Here is a 17,079-nt window from a genome sequence, read left to right as displayed (position 1 = left end):
TCAATCGGTTGAGCCTCCCGACTTTGGCTCAGGTCGTGATCTCACAGTTGGTGGGTTCCAGCCCTGCATCTTGATCTGTGCTGACCGCTTGCTAGAGCCTGGAGCCTGCTTCAGATTCTGGGTCTCCTTCTCTCTCTGCCCCTCCCCTGCTCACACTTTGTCTCACTCTGTTTCTCAAAAATAAATGTTTAAAAAAAAATTTTTTTAATAAATTTTGTTTATGATTATCAGAGGGATTTACAAGAAATAACCTGCTAAGTTTCACTTTGTTCGTGAAATAAACCAGATTTAGCTTCACTTATGTGACCTAACTGGTTGGGTCTGCTTAGGGGATTTTCAAGCATGGTCTCCATTTTATTTTATTTTAAAAATTATCCCCTTGGGGTCATTCCCTCAGAAAGCTGAAAGTGTGAGCCGATATACTGTTACTGTATACCCATTGATGTATACCCAATATACTGTATATCCATTGATGTAGTCATTGGGCTGTATGGTCATGTAGTTGCCATTACCAACAGTTGCATGGTCATTGAAGACATGGGCAGTGGGACTGTTGAGTTCTTTGAGTTGTGTAATCCTGATGGCTATCATTTGGTGTGTGAGTGGCTGCCGAAAGGCATTTAAAACTCTTGAGAGGATACAGTGCACTAGTGTTTAAAGGTGGGGGAGGGACAGTATCCTCCAGACTGAGCAGGCACTTGGAAGCAGAAAAATGAAGCCAGCCTCTCCATTACTGTTTACACAGACTTTTATTCAGGGTGACCTACTGACAAAGGGGAGCCAGTGGATAGATGATCCTGTGGTAGAGCCCCTCCCTAAGGAATGTGGTGAAAACCTCAAGGGAAGGCAACCTGGCTATGTGTGTGTACGTGACATTCCTCACGACTTTGTAACTTAGACCGCCCAATCAGTCTGTATGTCTATGTCACCATTTATGGGAGACAAAGAAGTAGAAATTGCCTAAAAGGCTACCCCCCCGCTGTGCTCGGTGCTCAGTTTCTCAGGTACAAACCCATTGAGCCCATGCCGGCACAATGAATAAAGTTGCTCCCTGGAAAGAAAAGCCTGAGTGTCTTGACTCTCTCTGTGGACCTCGGTCCCATTACGCAGCTATTCTCCACCCAGTCCAAACCTTAACTTACAGCTTTCATAGAGCAAAGGGCATTATGGTGCAAAGTGTAGTTATCTAAAGTGGCGCCATCTATTCGCGGTCATCTCTCCTGGTTATCTAAAGTGGTGCCTTTTGTGCATCAGTCATCTCTACTAGTTATCTAAAGTGGTACCTTCTGTGCACCACTTTAGAGAAGATCAGAGCAAGCCTTTCTGCATTCCAGTCAGGGCATACTTTAACCTCCAAGGGGCTTGGAACTTACAGCTCCAAGGGAGGTCATTGCAAGAGCAGAAACAAGATGGAGGGCCAAAGATGGAGTCAGTGTTGTCAGCGCTGCTACAGCTAGGGATGTTAATATGATGACTATGAGATGGAAATTCAAAAATTCTGGGAGAGATTCCCAGGAGCCAAGGTTTAACCAACTAAGTAAATCAGTGGAAGAAGCATCACCTATCTGATGAAAGATTGACATCTGCTCTTTAAGATCTTTTAAATTAGGGGTAATAATTCCTAATTTATTAACATGGAAACGGGGCACCTGGATAGCTCAATCAGTTAAGTGTCTGACTCTTGACCTCAAGTCAGGTCTTGATCTTGGGGTTGTGAGTTGGAGTCCTGTGTTGGGCTCCACAGTAGGCACGAAGCCTACTTTAAAAAAAATTTTTTTTTTTTAAATCCATGGAACCTTTTTTTTTTTTTTTAACCAGTTACAGCATATGCATCTCCTTGTTAAGTGGTTAGGGTGTCTAAGGCTGTGCAAGAGTTTACAGATTCTTGCTGTATTGGTAGGGATTTTGCAAAAGATAAGATCTCTCCTGAAGAGATTTAACTGTAGTCTTTTGTGAGTAACCTTTCCAATAAACTAGGTCTCTAGGAATGTTTTCTTTTGGAATGGATCACATTTTTAAATCTGGTGGAAAGTACATTTCTTAATATTGCATTAGTGCCTTGCCCTATTGAATCATGTTATGATCACCGAAGATAAACATGAGGATGTCTTATTTCAGGAGTGTTATAGGTGCGCTTCCATCTAAGTTATGCCTCTGTATGGTGTGAGCAATTAGGCATTTCTATGGAAACTAAAGAAAGATACAAATTAACACTTGGAGCAAATTACAAACTCAGTTTCTGAATCTGGAGAGCAACCAGTCAAGAAAATTTCTAGATTTGAGCTCAAAACATCTTTATTTTATTTTGTTTTATTTTCATTTTTTTCAAAACGTCTTTAGATAATGGAGTCAGGAGGCAATTTCTATCTGTTGGATTTTCCTGGTTTACAGTTTGAATGATTTTGATGACATCATTGAGTATTTTGGTGAACTCTCTTGAGTGGCCTGAAATAGAAGTAGGCACGAAGGTTGTCTGTACATGATCTGTTGTGGTGATTTCTCTGAAGTTTATATCAAGTTGTCTGACTTTAGGTTGTAGGACTTGAGGAAAAGGGTAGTTTTAGTTTTTATTCCAAGTCAGAAGGGTAAGAGAAAATTGGAAAAGTTAGGTTGGAAAGTTGTAGCCAGATGTTGGAGGGAACTAGAAGAATTCAGGATCCAGTCCAGTTTATAGAAAGATAACAAAGCCTCAAAGATAATGAACAGGACTAGAATATAATAACAGGTACACTATAGTTTTCTATTGAAACATAATTTTTCTCTCTATAGCCACTTTGTTTTTACCAAAGATAATCATAATAAGACCAATTTATTTGTAAAATGAATCTGGTCCCATTAAATTCAGCTCATTATTTATATAAGTGCAGCAGAATAGTTACTTTATGCACATTTTCAAAAATGATATTCAAGTCCAAGCTTTGGTAATCCAAGGGTCTTTGTTTGCTCCACAAATCCAATGTTAGTTTCTTAAAAACTGTCTGGTAATAAGAAATCTCAGATTAGATCTTTAAACACCCCTTTAGGCCAAGAAGTCAAGCCAATGGGTTGTCCAATTGTGTTCTGTTACAAAGAGAGCAAATTCTGATTGAATTTGTCCTAATACCTACACTGCCATGAAAGTAAGAATACTCAATACTCAATAAGAGTTATTTTGTCTTAACTCTGAAGGGATCAGGTAGAGAGAACAAGATAAATGTTTAATTTTTGTTCTCAAAAGTTTACCACATTGTTATGTTATATAGTTTTTATTTTATTTTATTTTGTTTTATTTTATTATTTTATTTTATTTTATTATTTTATTTTATTTATTTTATTTTATTATTTTATTTTATTATTTTATTTTATTATTTTATTTCATTTTATTTCATTTTATTTTATTATTTTATTTTATTTTATTATTTTATTTATTTTATTTTATTTTTATTACTTTTTTTTTTTTTCATTTGAGAGAGGTAGAGGAAAAGAGAGAGAGAATCTTAGTCAGGTTCCATGCTCAGCAAAGAGCCTGACACAGGGCTCCCTCCCAAGACCCTGGGATCATGACCTGAGCCAAAATCAGGAATCAGATGCTCAACCACCTGAGCCACCCAGGCTCCCCAGTTATATAGTAGTTTAAAAGAAAACAGAAAGGGGGTTCTTTAAATTTGAAAAGCAAAACATTAAAGAACCAGTAATGCTTCAAACAATGTCATAAAAATGATAATCATCTCTATTAGTTGGTTTAGTCCCATGTAATCAATTATTCTTTTCTTGCTCTTGGGTTAGCAGTTTTATGAATCAATCAGTTTCTCCATTAGCATGCTAGAAATTCTTATCCAGTTAAGTGGTATGATCTTAAAATTATCAGAAACTTGTATTCTAGAGTATTTGTCAGGGTCTTTTCCATGAATTTCCTTGAAGACAAAGCATTTTGGCCTGCAGTTGGTTATAAATGCTTTCATAGATGATTCAGTGTATAATAATAGCTGTTTCTAAATGACAAAAGATAAAAATAGCCTTTGTTACAGCTCACTACAAAAAAAAATGATATAATTGACTGCTAAGTTTGGCTATTTTTGTGGTATACAACATTTAAAAATGATTAGAACTATGACTGATAACATTATATCAGGGCATATCAGATTCCTAGGAATTTCATGCAATTTCTGGAACACTTATATTAATAACATGTATCCATACAAATACAACCTAAGAAGGTTAAGCATCCGCTTTACTTGATAATGTTTTCCATGCAATTTCACATTTAAAAAGCCTATAGTTTAATGTCTCCCTTTTTATAAGAAGAGAAAAAAAACTTCAAGATCTTTAGGAACCCTGAAAGTTAGCTCAAAGTCAAAAAGACTTAATTTAGAATTTGATTTTGCGAAGTTTGTAAAAAATGCCAAAAGGTTTAAAACACTTGATTAAATAGGATCACAAGTCATTGTGAAATAATACTTAGTTATCTATTCAACCAAAGTGACAAAAAGATTTCAAAAGCAAATATAGAAAGTACATAGTTTTAAAAAAGTACCTTAGCTCTTTTAATATTGAAAAGACTGTTTTCCTAAGCAATCAAAAACCTGATAAAGACCAAATGAAACACAGGAAATTACTTTAATAAGACACAGAATCTTTGTTTCCTAGACAAAATACACAAAGGTAAAGAAAAACCTTTCATAATCCCTTATTAGGAGCAGACTAACAACCTAAGAAAATTTGTTCTTTTAACAGAGAAAATTAAACTGTGGTTTTGTGTCAGTATATTATTCAGCTCAGTTTTGGAAATCTTTGTAAATAAATCCATTGAATTTTAGCTAACTTTGACCATGCAACATGAAATTTCTTCACAAGCTTTTTGCAACTTTCTGTATTCATTTAGATTTTTGTTTTATTCCTTTTTTCTTTCTCATTTTACTTTAAGACAAAATTACTTTTTTTCCTAATAAAAACACATCCTATATTCTTTGCTTACTCTTATAAAAAACACATCCCATTCTCCTCTCATACTTTGTATACAAAGTTTTTTTCTTTCACTCTTGTTTTTAGGAGGCTTATTTTTATATATGGATTATAAGTTTTAACCATTATTAATCTTTATTTTCCAGTGAAAACTAGGACAGGCAGTTGTGAACTGTCTGGCGTATATCAGCATCCTGTAGTAGATTAGCAAATTTATCAATATTTAATTATAAAATATACTTTTTAGAGACATGTGCTTCTTCATAGTACATTTTTTTAATGCAGCAAAAGGCCACATTAAAATAGTTCCAAATATATTTTGTCTCATAAAAATTAAGCAGCCAAAAGTAAATAAACTTAAACATATGTTTAGCAATTAATATTTCAGTATATTAGCTTGTTATTGAATGATCTACATATTTAACAAATACCCATCATCTAATGTAATCTACTTAATTTGTTTTTAATAATTATATTTGTATTAAACATTAAACACTTAACTAGCATCTTAAGTTTTTCTTGCTTACAAATTTAAAACTATTTTAAAGTTTGTTTATTTACTTTGAGAGAGAGAGAGAGCAAGGAAGGGACAGAGAGAGGGGGAAAGAGAGACAATCCCAAGCAGGCTCCTCACTCTCAGCCCAGAGCCCAACGTGGGGCTTGAACCCACAAACCATGAAATCTTGACCTGAGCCGAAATCAAGAGTCAAACCCTTAACCAACTGAGCCACCCAGGCACCCCTTGCTTACAAACTTTATACAGAGATAGCACCAGCGTATTTGACTAGTAAACTCAGGTAGAAAAGATTGTATATTTGCATTGTGTTTAATGTTGACTACTGTGAAGACATGCCTATTTTTATTAAACCAATACATTTAAATCATTTCTTTTTTTTTTAACTTTATTTATTTTGAGAGAAAGAGAGGGGGGAGGGGCAGAGAGTAGGGGGGAGAGAATTCCAAGGAGGCTCTACGCTATCAGTGCAGACCCAATGTGGGGCTTGATCCTACAAACTGTGAGATCATGACCTGAGCTGAAACCAAGAGTCAGACGCCTAACCAACTGAGCCACCCAGGCACCCCTAAACTATTTCTGAAGCTTTTATAATTCAAGATTCTCCAGATCATATGAACTTGAAAAGCATTTCAGTTAGTTTATATTTCTGAGAGTTTTAAGAATCCTTAAACTTATATAAGTACTTATTTTTCTTTAAGCTTAATTAAATAGAGCTCTTTTTGAAATCACATATACATAACATACATACATATATACATACATATACATTAGTATACAGACAGTTGTAAACAGATCTTGTAGCTTTCATTTAAAAATTTTAGCTGTATGTCAGGTACAACAATACAAAACTCAAAAGAATAGTTGGACCCAAATTGTGTTTCTGGCTGATGGGATAAGGTTATTTGCTGCAATGACGTAAGCTTTTACCACACATTTTTCATTTGCTGTAAGAATTCTCTAGAGCAGCTATTTTTGGAATGATTTTGTCTTTTAGAAGCTTTGACATACCAACCAATGAATGCATTTATTGCCTTTAAGAAATTTGGGATCCTCTTTTTTTAAAGATGCCCCTAAGGTGGGCATTGCCTTTAAGAAATTTTGGATCCTCTTTTTTTAAAGATGCCCCTAAGGTGGGCTATTTTATCTAAATTAAAGATTTTCCCAAAATGGTCACTGCAGTTCCAATTATTCTTCATAAAGTTTACCCATTTTTCTAAAAAGGTATAAGATCCTGATCTGAGCTTTGGACCAGATGGAACCCATCTTTGCCTTAGATTCCCTAAGAAAACTTAATTATCAGGGCTCCTGTTTTTCAACAGTTATTCCAAAGTAGAGGGAATCACACATTCCCCCCTCTTTTGAACAGAATATCCTCACTTACTGAAAAGCTTCAACAAGCATTGCTCAGTAAAATCAGAGTGCACTTAACACAAAGGGAGTGGAGTTTAGATCTGAGGAAGATTTGCCCTGGAATCCCATGGTTGGTAAGAAAGCATTGTGCATTGGGCTCCATGGATGCTGGCACCTAGTTACTCACTGGCCTTGGAGTTCATCAGGAGTCATCTTTGGATCCCACTTTTGACACCAAAAACTTTCAAAAGAAAATTCAGAGATTTTTAGTTGATATGAATGTTTTACTGAGTGAGAAACAAACTGTTAGTGAACAGGGAGACTTAAAACCAAAAATGGTTAGAATCTCGAGATGTGGTCATAGGATGGCTCATAAAGTGAGAATGAGGAAGTTGTTTAATCTTTACAATGATTGGTTATTACAAGGGGAGTTTACACAGTATGGAGGTTTTTCAAAAAATTAAAAGTAGGATTGCTGGATGATCCAATAATTTCACTACTGGGTATTTCCCCGAAGAATACGAAAACGCTAATTCAAAAAGATATATACACCCCTATGTTTATTGCAGTACTATTTACAATAGCCAAATTATAGAAGCAACCCAAGTGTCTATTGAGAGGTGAATAGACAAAGAAGATGTGATACACACACACACACACACACACACACACACTGGAATATTATTCAGCCATAAAAATGAATGAAATCTTGCCATTTGCAACAACATGACTGAAGCTAGAAAATATAATACTTAGTGAAAGAAGTCAGAGAAAGACAAATAACATCATTTCACTCATGTGTAATTTAATAAACAAAACAAGCAAAATAAGAGAGAGAGAGAGAAGGAGAGACAAACCAAGAATCAGACTCTTAACTATAGAGAACAAACTGATGATTACCAGAGGGGAGGTGGGTGTAGAGATGGGTGAAATAGGTAATGGAGATTAAAGAGTGCACTTAACATGATGAGCACTGAGCAATGCATAGAATTATTGAATCATTATATTATACACTTGAAGCTAATATTACACTGTATGTTATGTATACTGGAATTAAAATTTTTAAAAATGAGAGTTTACATATAGCAGGGGATTGGTTAAAAGTGATTCTTTATACCATTTTAGAAAGGTGATTTATTTATGATTATCAGAGACATTTACAAAAATAACCTAGGTTAAGTTTCTCTTACATTCATGATATAAGCTGGATTTAGTTTCACTTATATGACCTGACTGGTTTTGTCTGCTTGAAGAATTTTTGAGCCTGGTCTGCATGTTATTTTAACCCTAGCAAGTAGTAAACACTACTAAGTGTTATTTATTGTTATTAATTATTTCACTGAAATATATGCTGGAAGTTGTAGTTACAATAGCAATTATTTCTCTCTGGGAGTTTTCAGTCTGTTAATATTACATTAAAAAATTGCCATGTAAAAATTAAGGCTGAGGAGAACAATTATCTTTATCTGCTGAATGCTTTTGAAATCAATGCTTTTGAATTGATATTTACATTACATCTCATAAACTTCTGTCCCTCAATCCACAGTCACTTTTTTTAAATGTTTTTTTAAATGTTTATTTATTTTTGAGAGAGACAGAGCACGAGAGGGGGAGGGGCAGACAGAGAAGGAGACACAGAATCCAAAGCAGGCTCCAGGCTCTGAGCTGTCAGCACAGAGTCCAACACAGGACCCAAACTCACAAACCATGAGATCATGATTTCAGCTGAAGTTGGACGCTTAACCAGCTAAGCCACACAAGCACCCCTCACAGTCACTTTTTGTAAAAGAGAAATCTGTTGACTCTCCTTTGTATAACTCAGGCTTGTGTAGAGTCCTGAGAAAAGTATTTTGCTTTCATTCTTGGCTTTAACTTTATACCTGATCCAAATAAGATTTTCTGTCAGTAAAGACAGAGAAATAGTTAAGAGTGCAAGTTACGAAGACAGATGAAAGCCTAGCTATCTTCCTGTCTTTTAATTCCTGCCTTTGTATTGAACATTCCCTGAGGCATCCATATAAATGATCCTCTGAACTTCTGTGGCCAGAATCAAGTCTTTTATCTCTTCACAGCCACAGTTCCTTATTTTTAGGAGTTGCTCAATATTCAGTTAAGCATGTATTTAGCATATGAAACACTATGCTGATGATTATGACAAATATCTAGCATAAAGGAGGTACAGTTTTATGGGGCAAGCATAAGGCAAGTATATAAATAACTGTAATATTGGTAGAATAACAGCACAAAAGAGAGATTGACAAAGTATTTTGAAATTTCTGATGAGAAGAATATACAAGACTAGGAGAAGGCTTTGTAAAGAGGGTTGTATTTGAAGGTTGGTAGCATCTGACATTTGCAAATGGGAGGAAAAACATCTAAGGAGTGGAATAATAAGGGCAAAGGCTTGACAAGCAGGAGTTAGAAATATGTGAGAAGACCAGACAGTAGTATTTCAATTTGGCTAGAGAATACAATGTGAATAGCAGAGCAGTAAGACATAAAGCTGATAATTAGAAGTGGAACTTTGGGGATCAAAATGATATTATATTAGACTGTTTAATTTCGTAGCAGTAGGGGTCTATAAAAGGTTTTGTAACTGTAGTGGGTGTAGAGAGAGATTTGCATTAGGGAGAAGTTGGGAATAAAGAGACAATTAGGAAACTGTTGCAAAATCTTGGAAAGAGGTAAGGAGTGCCCAAACTAGGAGACATGTATGAAGATGTTCATTGCAGAATTCCATGGTGGAGAATTGGAATGTCCATTGCTGGGAGAGGTGCCTTCAAGTATTATGCAGCTGTTAGGAAAGTGAAGAGTAGATGATATATATTCAAATGGATGGAGCTTTAAAATGTAGTGCTTAGTGAGCAAAGAGGAAACAGAATAAAACGTGGTAAGAAAAACTATCTAGGGGCACCTGGGTGGCTCAGTTGGTTGAGTGTCTGACTTCACCTCAGGTCATGATCTCACGGTTTGTGAGTTCACACCCTGCATCAGGCTCTCAGCTGTCAGCACAGAGCCCGCCTCAGATCCTCTGTCCCCACCTCTCTCTGCCCCTCCCCCACTTTTTCTCTCTCTTTCTCTCTAAATATAAAATAAAAAAAGAAAAATCATCTAGAACTTGGAAGTAAAGTAAAAAGATGACCACATGACCTTCACTGTCATACTAGGGTGTTGTCCCCCATGTAAGGGTCCATATATGCCTTGAGAATCATATTTGCAAATCCTTTTGGGACAAGGTATGTTCAGGCTGGCACTTGGTCAGCAGTAAGCTATTTCTGGATTGTAACGAGGTAAGGAGCTTGATCCAGAATAGCAATCAACCCTTTTACTAAGTGCACTGTTTGTCCAGAGGTTGGGACTTCTCCATGAAGGAAACTGCTTGGTTACATCCTTGCATGAGCTCCTAATCTCACTGACTAGCATTTTGAACAGCACTGCCTTAGAGAATCCTTTGGATCTGGGAAGTGGTGAATAATTTTGAATAGAAGGACCAAGAAAAAAGAAAAAGAAAAAATTACTCTAAAGTTTTCAGCTTTCTTGACCAGGAGAATCGTGATATCATTAGATAACTGTGGAGAAGTAGGTGTCTTATGAGAAAAATGAATCCAAATATCCAGTAGAAATATCAAACAAGCAGACTGAAATATTAGGACTAAATTTCTAATAAATGGTAGATGAAGCCATATTAAATTTATGAGAGAGAATATGGGGAGAAGAAAAGGCTAAGGACCAAATTTTGTGCAACACTCATATCAGTAGACCATTTTGCCAAAAATCATTTCTTTGTTACATTATTTCACCATATAACTGATGGTTATATTAATAAGTTTCTTTTAAGTATAAAATTTAGAGCAATTCATATTGAATGAGAGATCCACCCCCCCCCTTTTTGTCTATAACTTTTAAGGATTTTGTTAAGTTTTAGCTGGCCAGTTTTCATTTTGTCTTGAGAACTTAGACCACCTGTGTCAACTGTTGGGACTGAGAACTGAGATCGCTTAATGTCAATATAACTTTTTGCTCCAGGAAATTTTTGCAATCAGTTTATCTAAACAAATGTTTGGTTATTAGGGCAAACATTTTGATTGTTAGAGCAAACATTATATTTATCAGGATATATTGTTTCATCGGGGCTTACTTTGAGACCCTGTGTCGTGTCCATCAGTCTTATACTATTATGTTACAAATTTTGTCTCATCCTAACCCGTTCCCCATCTTGGAGGGAGAATCCCAGATGTACTCTAACATAGCTTTCCCCTATTGAGACATTACCCAAACCCTGTTAAACCCTTGCTGCAGTAAATTTAATAAACTTTCTTTGTTTGACCAACAGACTTTTAGATAGTTTTTGTGAGCCATTTAGTAAATCTCATAGCAGCATTTTTCAAAATACTAAATTGTTTCTGTCCCAGCTCCCTTATGTTGCTGCTGGAGGGAACTGGAGCAGAAAGAGTAAACCGTTTACTGTGGGGAATATGTGGCACAGGCTGCACAGCTAAGCTCAGAGAAGAGGACCCTAAAGGCCAAGATGACAAAGACTGAGGAAGAGACATGGGGGAGCAAAAAAGATGGCACCATGGAAAAAAGTAAACATTTAAAATATAGCTGAAATCTGCATAAAGGAAAATATAAGAGGAGTGACTGTCAGTGTAGAATTTGATTTTACCTGTCATATATAAACAAATACATTTTTAGCCTGGTCTTGTTTCGTGGATACTGGTAGAAGAACAAAGTCTCCTGGGTCAAAGGCACAAAGGACTTTATTATTCATTGCACAGCAAGCAACATGAGCATTCGCATGTTTATGTCACTTCCTCTTGACCTCCAAGACGCACAGATGCAACACGAAGGGCTCAGACGGATGCCAACACAAACAATGGGTTGCATTCCAGGAGAGAAACACAGCCCCGATGAATGTCTACTCAAGCAACGAGTTGCATTACAGAAAAGAAACACTGAATTTAGGGACTCTGCCAATGTATAGTAAGCAGTAAGCAACCTCTTTGTCCTGGAAGGAGACATTACTTTATGGCACAGGGCTGCTTATTTTAAACACAACTCTGTGAATGGCCCGGATAAAGCATATCAGGGCTGTGTATTCTTGTCATTCCCAGCAAGACTGGTAAGATGATGAAAAACCCATAAAGAACTGCCTTTCCTAACATTCCACTTTTTGGTCCTACCATCTTGGCTTCTGACAAATTATCACATGAGTATGATACTTTTTCAGCCACACTGATTAATTTGATCAGCAGAGGCTAGGACCAAATGTAATGAGTTTGTAAAATACAACATTTAACTGAGGCTATTAATAGAGCTCCAAGAAGCAGGGTGAGGTCAACCTGCAATATTGACCTCAACTGTGTTCCCAGGAGCCCAGACTCAGCTGTGAATAAATCCCAAGAGAAACCAGTAGGTCTTAGGCAAGAGGTAGTATAAGCCCAGGATAGTATCCATTATGACCTGCACAAGGAAATTGAAGCTTACCTGTTAATCTTTAGTGATATGGTCAGTAATTATCAGGATAGTAGATGGGCCAAAAAGAAACCCTCAACCCAACCGAGAGATATTCCATGGCCTATTCTTCTCTACATACAACCATATAAACCAAAGAGACACAGGTCACTCTAGTCTGGATTTATTGTTAAACTCGATTTGGATCACTATGACATTGTTTTGCTTCTGCCATCTGGGCAGTGTCACTGAGTAACCGCAACCTTCCTTATAATACACAGAAGTTCAGGGCCACCCATATCCACAGACATTTTTCTGTTACTGCACATGGACAGAGATAAGAAACCCAGCAGCAGATCAAATTGACAGCTACAGCTGCTGCTTGCCTCAGGTGGATCATAAAATTGCTTTGGCTGGAGGTGGAGAAAGCAACAATTTTTTAAAAATATTATTTTGGGTGACAGCACAGATTGCTGTAAATGGGGAGAACATTTGCTACCAGATCGTAAGGAGTCTCCTCATATCTCCAGACCAGGCCCACAGAACCTTTCTTCTTCCTCTTCCATAAAACTATGTTTCCATCAGTATCCAATTCTCATCACAATATTGTTAGATCTAGGATTTGATTTTACTTGATTAGACTATTACTGTTTCGTGGATACTGGCAGAAGACCTACGATTTCTGGGCTAGAGACAAAGGACTGTGTTACAGCACAGCAAGCAGCACAAGCAGTTTGCCTCAGTTACCCTTCTCCCCCAAATCCCATGAGGATGACACAGAGGTCTCAGATGGATACCTGCACAGTGGGTGTATTACAGGAAGAAAAACACTGAGTGTTTTTTGTATCACACAAAAACAATTGTGTGATACAATTTTATAACAAGCAGTAAGCAAGCTTTCCTTTGGGTTGGAGAGAGATGATACCTCATCTCTCAGTTTAGTTTGCTGCAAACACAACCCACTTGAGAAATGCTCCAAATAAAGAGCGGTTGGGACCTTACATTCATGGCATACCTATGGAAGTATGAAAGATTGAACTGTGAACACCAGCCACAAGTAGAAAAACTATCTCTCACCTCAATTTTTAACACAATTTAGCAAATTTATGTATTTTTAAAAATACATGAATGTCTCTCTCTCTCTCTCTCTCTCTCTTGCACACACACACACCATTTCTTTCCAAGAATTGTTGTAGAATTAATGGAGATAGAAAGAACTTTTACTGAAAAGTAAGCAAACTTAAAGTGAACAGTTTATTTTAAAAGAACCCAAGTACATTTTTAAAAGAAAAGGAGTCACCATATTTCTCATTAATGGCATACAGGTATTTGTTAAATGGATGTGAACATTGATGATATTTGGAAGACTTACAAAAGGCAGCATGAGAAGTTCCAAGAATATGTCCCCCAGTAAAATAAGCATAAAAGTTGAAAATTATAAAAACAACTGCCTCAAGTCTCCAGACAGCTTCCTAAGGGTATACAGCAAATGAAGAAACATTCATTCAAGATAATCTTTTAAAACTCAGTAAGAACAAGAGTCTGGCATTGGAACTATAACTCCACTCCAGGTGGGTATGGCCAAGGTGATGGGGTTACCTCTCCCCCCAGCTCCTACTCAGAGGCCTCAGTGTTTTCCTGGGAAGGACAGGATGCCAGCATTTATCATCACACTCCACCCCAGATACTTGTGCACAGGCTAAATTATGGGTGAGTTTGGTCAGTGATTGGGGGATTGCTACCTCCACCTAGCCCCCACTTATCGGGCAGCTCATTTGTGGGTGGAGGTTCCATCCTAAATGAGACAAGCCAGGAAGACCAGAAGCTACTTCCCAGCACCCTGCTCCTAAAGTAGGGGTTTCACTCAGAGGAAAGCATATCATCATCCTTGTTCCCAGTTCTGAAATTCTGGCTTAAAGATTTTTCCCAGGAAGAAAGACAGACTGCAAAACACAGAACTCCAAAGCTGTCAAGAAAATGACTTTACTTGAAACAGAGGGTGGGGGGAGTTTAAATAAAAGTAATTACAAAGAGCCTGAGAGCTTCATGTGAGATGCAAGCTAAACCATAGGCCAGGAAGTTTACCAGAGAGAACCGGGGAAAGGAACATATAACAAGAGCCTGCCTGGGGTCAGAACAAGCCTTAAACACTGACCTCTGAAACTAATCCTACAAAGGAGTCCAAAATGAATTGGATGACATTATGGAGCAATTTATACCCCACGCATTGTTGAAAACATTAGAGCAATCGATCTGTAATGAGTGAAGGCTGACAGTGGGTGTGATACTAATACAGACTTAACAAAATAATCAGAGAAAGAGATAGTCAAAGAGACCCCTACTACAACCGCTGACATCCCAGGGTAACAATGCTTACGTCCAAGTCGTGCCCACTAAGGAGCAAATCAGAGGTTGCATACAGTCAGGAAAATAGCCTTAGTCCAGTCATGTCACTAAACAAACAAGTAAATAATCACAAATCTGTGGCATCAATATCCAGAGTTACTGTATTATAGTATCTAGACTATGCTGTTTTTGAAAAAAAAAAAACTGCAAGACAAAGAAACAGAAACTGTGACCCATACACAGAGAAAAAAAAATAGGCAAAAGAAACTGTCTTTGAGAGGACCCAGGTGTTGGACTTAGCGAGGGCTTCAGAGAAAGTATTATAAATGTGTTCAAAGAACTAAGGGAAGTCATATTAAGAAGTAAAGGAGAAAACTACTTGGCAGTTCCTCAAGAAGTTAAACATAGAATTACCATATTACCCAGCTTCCACTCCTAGGTATATACCTAATAGTACTGAAACTAGGTACTCAAACAAATACTCATACACATATATTCATAGTAGCAGTATTCACAATAGCCAAAAAGTGGAAACAACTAAATGTCCATCACCAATGAATCAATAAACAAAATGTGGGGATGCCTAGCTCATTCAGTAGGGCACAGGACTCTCAATCTTGGGACTGTAAATTCTCTACCCACGATGGTGTAGAGATTACTTAAAAATAAAATCTTAAAAAAAAAACAAAAACAAGCAATCCCTATCAAAATAACACCAGCATTCTTCACAGAGGTAGAACAAACAATCCTAAAGTTTGTATGGAACCAGAAAAGACCCCAAATAGCCAAAGCAATCTTGAAAAAGAAAACCAAAGCTGGAGGCATCACAATCCCAGACTTCACACTGTATTGCAAAGCTGTAATCATCAAGGCAGTATGGTATTGGCACAAAAATAGACACTCAGGTCAATGGAACAGAATAGAGAACCCAGAAATGGACCCACAAACATATGGCCAACTAATCTTTGACAAAGCAGGAAAGAATATCCAATGGAATAAGACAGTCTCTTCAAGTGGTGCTGGGAAAACCGGACAGTGACATGCAGAAGAATGAACCTGGACTACTTTCTCACACCATACACAAAAATAAACTCAAAATGGATGAAAGACCTAAATGTAAGACAGGAAGCCATCAAAATCCTCAAGGAGAAAGCAGGCAAAAACCTCTTTGATCTTGGCCAACTTCTTACTCAACATGTCTCCAGAAGCAAGGGAAACAAAAGCAAAAATGAACTATTGGGACCTCATCAAAATAAAAAACTGACAGCAAAGGAAACAATAAGCAAAAATAACAAACTAAAAGGCAAACAACGGAATGGGAGAAGATATTTGCAAACGACATATCCGATAAAGGGTCAGTATCCAAAATCTATAAAGAACTTATCAAACTCAACACCCAAAAAACAAATAATCCAGTGAAGAAATGGGCAAAAGACATGAATAGACACTTCTCCAAAGAAGACATCCAGATGGCCAACCGACACATGAAAACATGCTCAACCTCACTCATCATCAGGGAAATACAAATCAAAACCACAATGAGATACCACCTTACACCTGTCAGAATGGCTAACATTAACAACTCAGGCAACAACAGATATTGGTGAGGATGCAAAGAAAGACGATCTCTTTTGCATTACTGGTGGGAAGGCAAACTGGTGCAGCCACTCTGGAAAACAGTATGGAGGTTCCTCAAAAACTTAAAAGTAGAACTACCCTACAACCCAGCAATTTCACTGCTAGGCATTTATCCAAGGGATACAGGTGTGCTGTTTTGAAGGGGCACATGTGCCCCAATGTTTATAGCAGGTCTATCGACAATAGCCAAAATATGGAAAGAGCCCAAATGTCCATCGATGGATGAATGGGTAAAGAAGATGTGGTATATATATATATACCATGGAGTATTACTCAGCAATCAAAAAGAATGAGATCTTGTCATTTGCAACTACGTGGATGGAACTAGAGGGTATCATGCTAAGCGAAATTAGTCAGTCTGAGAAAGACAAATATCATATGACTTCACTCATATGAGGACTTTAAGATACAAAACAGATGGACGTAAGGGAAGGGAAGCAAAAATAAAAAACAGGGAGGGGGACAAAACATAAGAGACTCCTAAATATAGAGAACAGAAGGTTGCTGGAGGGGTCGTGGGAGGGGGGATGGGCTAAATGGGTAAAGGGCATTAAGGAATCCTCAGATTGAATAACAATCTAAATTCCTTTTCATGTTTCATAATAGCTGATATATTGGACTACATCCTGTCTGTCTAAATGAGACTGACTAGTCCTCCTCCCCCCCCTCCATACTTATTCACAGTTAGCTGAGTCTGGGACTCTGGGGGGCACTGTTGAGGTCATTACTGCAGATTGGCCTTATCTTACTATTTAGAATACTATTGATAGTAGCCTTAATTAAATGCTTTAAGAGACAAATTGAACAGATTTGGTTTCTCCCTTTGTTGGTCA

General features: G+C 37.2%; 1 protein-coding gene across 1 annotated transcript in view; it reads left to right on the top strand.

Moving 5' to 3' along the window:
- AMN1 (antagonist of mitotic exit network 1 homolog) overlaps positions 1 to 17,079 on the top strand; it is a 55,734-nt gene that overhangs the window by 976 nt on the left and 37,679 nt on the right. The gene's annotated exons all lie outside the window — the stretch shown is intronic.

This window comes from Panthera tigris, chromosome B4 (assembly GCF_018350195.1).
Source record: "Panthera tigris isolate Pti1 chromosome B4, P.tigris_Pti1_mat1.1, whole genome shotgun sequence".
Taxonomy (NCBI): Eukaryota; Metazoa; Chordata; class Mammalia; order Carnivora; family Felidae; genus Panthera; species Panthera tigris.
The sequence above is the reverse complement of the archived record's forward strand: the minus strand, read 5'-3'. Positions and strand labels throughout refer to the sequence as shown.